We start from the raw sequence: 5008 nt of genomic DNA on the forward strand, positions 1-5008 counted from the left end.
CTAGCTCACTAAGATTTAAATCCAGTTGTTTACAGCTCTGATCTAATATTATAGTAATATCCTTATTTTGATTACTCAGTACATAGTTTAATGCATCTAAATGAGTGATAGAATTTTTAAGTGAATCATTAAATATTTTTTTGTTGTAAAATTCCAACTTATATATGTAGTAATAATCTGTATCCATTACATAATAGATCACTAGTCCTGACGATGCACTTTCATTGGACACTTCGTCTAAATTATTTTCAGTCGTTAATATTTTTCTACTTATAATAATAGATTCTCTAGTTTTTTAATTATTTTCACAACTTCGTAGGAAATTATCTATGATTTCTTCACTTTTGTCAGGGTTATTAATGTTGTTTCCTAGTTTGTACTTTCGAGAACTTGTGAAGTAAATATACCGTAGTAAAAATTTAAATCTTCTTAAACTCATAGTCAATCTACGATTTTTGACACCAACTCCGCCATTCTCCCACAAATCATCGACTTTCCAATTATATTTTAATAATCCTGTAAATATTAATAGATTTATTAATGCTTTAATTTCATTCACGCTGTTTTCTTGACAATCCCGCTCCTTTGAATAATTTTTCCGAACTACACCAATGTTGGAGTTAGTGCAGTTAACTAACATAGTCAAAAGATTCTTTTCAAAAAACAATCTGTGATACTTTTTACACCTGCTATCGGCAAATTTTGACTTTATGCTCCAACACTAGTTGATTTATGTTCCTTACTATCTTTATTCAATCCATTATTATCTTCAGGCTTTTGAGAATTATAATTTATTTCTTCATCAGTAGAATTTACGTTCAAAATATTATGAAATTTGTTTAAGAATTCTTCTGTATCTCCATCATAACCTTCACTATCCGTGTCACTCCAATTAAAATTAAATGCTACATCTTCAATCAACATTTTTTTTATGTTATCATAATTTAACATTTGGGCTGCCTAATAAACAATAAAATAAATAAATAATATTATTTTACAATTAAAACCAGAATTTTGTTTTTGAAAACGTTATACTTACCATGGTCAGAATTAATTATGTTCATCAAATCAATTTAATAATAAACGTCCGTAAACAGCCCAGTTATGTTGATAAAAAGCCAGTATTGTTTAAACACTGAAATAATTTCTTATTTATTGTTTATAGTTGTAATCAAATGTATTCGAATATCAAAACATTGACATATATCTAAATGATCAAAAATACAGTTGTACACAATACCAACCAGCTTTTACAAAATTTAACTAGATGTCACTCTATGAAACTTTAAAATCTTAACGAATTGACACTGAAACTCAAAACGCGCTAAATATGAATGGATATAGTTTAAAATAAGAAAATTTATTTATTGATTGTTATTAACAGTCAAGTTAACATTAATAACTTTTTAGCCAATCAGATGACGACTCAAAGACCTGAAGTCCTTAAGTTCGAAAATTACACTTATACCCCACGCGACCACAGAGCAGAAAATATATCCCATGTGAAAAATGTTAAAAAAAATAGCAAATTACACTTATGTTAGAATGATATACAAATTCATATGTTCATATGACGAAGATTCTGTTTTCTATCAGCAAAATGTATTAAGGTTCATTGACATTTTTCTGACGTGCTAAACATATATTTTATTAGTGTGAATTGTACTAATAATAAGGAAACTTTTTTATCACAGTAAATCAGTTCATAATATGTGTTAAGTTTCATGATAAATATTTAAATGAGATTGTAATTTAATTTAGAATGAAGAAATTAACTTTATTCAAGAGAAAAGAATCCTAACCTAAGAATATAATTTTGAAAATCAGGATATTCTTAAATCATGAAATTTTATAAGTCAAATAGAATTTATTTAAATTAAGGAGAAACTTTCACTTTAAAAACGACTTTGCTCAACTAACAATAGCCTAATTCTTTATAGTGCTTTTTATTATTTGAGAATTTTTCTCTTGAATAAAGTCAGTTTTATTATCAGTGTAATTTTATCTAACAGCATAATTTATTGCATACCTCAAAAGCAAAGCGTTGAGGTAGTGCTCTACTCTCGCCTTACAAAAATCGAGCAATCTCCTGAACTATAAATGTCTCTATTCAGTTCATATTGCATATATAGAATAAAAAAAAATACATACATGTTAAGAAAAAACACTCGTTTGGATAGATTCGATACTTTAGGCAAACATTTCTAAATTACCAATAGACCTTAACAGGTTTACTCAAAAATCTTACTTTTTCATGACTTGATTCAATGACATAAAAGCTATAGCTTCGACCATATCGTGGGGCAAGATTTTCTTATCGTTATATAATTCTATGATTTCATGACTATATGATAAATTTCGATGATCTCAGAAAAATTAAATACACTCATTAAACGTTAAATTGAAATTTTTCGAGATGTAGAATTTCGTTTTACTTAATGTAAGAATTCTTTCAAGCAGGAGAAAAATGTTCTCAAAATAAGAAAATTTACTTCTGCTAGGATTTATTATTTTCAGGACCGAGAGAAAGTTTCTCAAGACAAGAAAAATTTCTTGAAAAAAAAAAATTTTTTTTGCACTAGACAAGAATGAGAACAAAAATTTTTGCTTGATCAAGTAAACCATTTTTCTTGTTAGTTAATGTAGTTTTAATTTTTCGTATCGCTATGAATTATTACTCTGTCAGCAGAATATTCCACTTCAAAAAGTTTAAATTGAAGGGAATTAAATCATTAATATCAGCTCCTCAATGTATAAAAACTTCAACAAGTTCACACAGGTGATTAATGCATTGTAAAAAAAGCAGTTGAAAATGGACTCATTGTAACACCGGTAATTTAAGACCAGTGTATGAATTTTTTTTCTTATGGAGAAAATATTTCGATCGCTAATGGTATCACCCTTATTAAACAAAGGATTAAAAATGATATCACATGTTAAATGCCCATAAGAAAAAGTATTAAAAAGGATTTGAAGGATTAGAAAGTATTCAAAATTATTAAAAATCAAATCATTTTAAATTCTTTCTGATTTTTTTTTTTTAATGGGGGCATTTTAACACTGATGTCGGTGCTGAGTTTAACACTGATATTCTCAATATTGCACGACGCATGGACTTATGCTGATTTTTTTTTCATCGTACACTAAATAATAGTGCCCTGTTTAAAAATATTTATTGAAAAAAAATCACTGTCATGAGATTTGAATTTTTATCAATAATTTCAATTGATTTCAATTGCTCAGTATATATCTATAGATATATAATTTGAATGGAGCGAATTTTTTTAATTTTTTTATTGAATATTTTTAAACAGGGTGAACATAGTTAGTTTATGAATGATGATTATCTATATGGATTCATGCTATTGTTGACAATTATTGTTCATTTTTCACATTTTTTTTTTTCAAATCCAACTCATTGATATGAAATCACACTAAGTTATAACTAGGGCCAGGAAGTTAGCGTTTTTTCTTTAGTCAAATTTGAGGTTAAACATATAAACGCTCATTTAAACAACTGAGAAATTCCTGGCCCTAGTTATAACAAATATTAATTAGACTTGCTCTAATAATGCTGTGAAATGAATAATTGATGGGAAGAATTATTTGTGTATGCGATTTAGTGTGTCATCGCACTCATGTTTCAGTGATTCATTGAAATGTCATGAGCTCACTAATATAGATAGGAGAATGCGTCGGATACATTAGTTGAATTCTTTATGTCCTCAATTATTTGTTTGAAATCGAATTTAATTAATTTATTCCCTACTTAAAAAATTACAGTTGAAAGTATGAAGAAAATAAACGTTAGCCCACTATTTTAAAGTCTTCATTACAAGATATCACTAAAATGTAGAAATAATGAAAAAGATACATTCTGGTGATTCATCAAAATGTTGAATCGGTGGCAATAAACATTTTGGTGTCCCACTAAAATGTTATATATATGGGAAAATGTTATATAACGATTCGATGAATTCACTAAAATGTTAAGATCGTATAAAATTTCATTTCGGTGACGTCACCAAAATGCACGAAAGTCACCAAAATGTAGAAATGATGTGCAAAAAAGTCATCAAAATGTAGAAATTACATACATATATATATTTAAATGTTTGGAATTGAAAGGAGAATTTTTTAACTTACAATTAAAAAAAATAACTTAAAATTAAAAAAAAAAATATTCAATAAACTTTTTAAATATTTTAATTAGTTTACTAGATATTTTTGCTTGATATTGTACCTTTCTTGCTTATTTATTTTTTTTTAGCTTTTCGGCGTTCTCTATACTCCTTTTAATACTCTGCTTTGGTTTTTGGTGGTTTTGCAGAACTAAAAATGATTAGTGAAAAAAAAATAGAATTATATATATTTAAATGTTTGGAATTGAAGGGAGAATTTTTTTTAATTATTTAAAAAAATAATCAATAAACTTTTTAAATATTTTCATTAGTTTAGAAGATATCTTTGCTTTATATTTTACCTTTCTTGCTTATTTTTATTTTTTTTAGCTTTTTCGCGTTCCCTATACGCTTTTTGATAATCTGCTTTGGTTTTTGGTAGTTTTGCAGTACTGAAAATGATTAAATATAAATAGAATTATTAATAACATGTATATATATATATATATATATATATATATATATATATATATATATATATATATATATATATATATATATATATATATATTTATATATATATATTTAGGACAGAATTAACTTTTAAAAAGAAATATTCATACACACACACACACACACACACACACACACACACACACACACACACACACACACACACTCGGGGCAGAAGAGATACTGCTACCGGGCGCGTCTCCCTGAGCGGATGGGAGAACGCTCGCTGTCCTTGGATGACACTCAATCTCTTAGTTGATGAGGTACAGCGGGTAGGAGCCAAGCAAAATAACCAAACAAAATAAGCTCCCGTGAACAAAACTCCCCTTTAATGGGTTGGTCACGCTAACTGACCTAGCAAGACGATTGGTTCC

The sequence above is a fragment of the Cotesia glomerata genome, linkage group LG10, assembly GCF_020080835.1.
Source record: "Cotesia glomerata isolate CgM1 linkage group LG10, MPM_Cglom_v2.3, whole genome shotgun sequence".
Lineage (NCBI taxonomy): Eukaryota > Metazoa > Arthropoda > Insecta > Hymenoptera > Braconidae > Cotesia > Cotesia glomerata.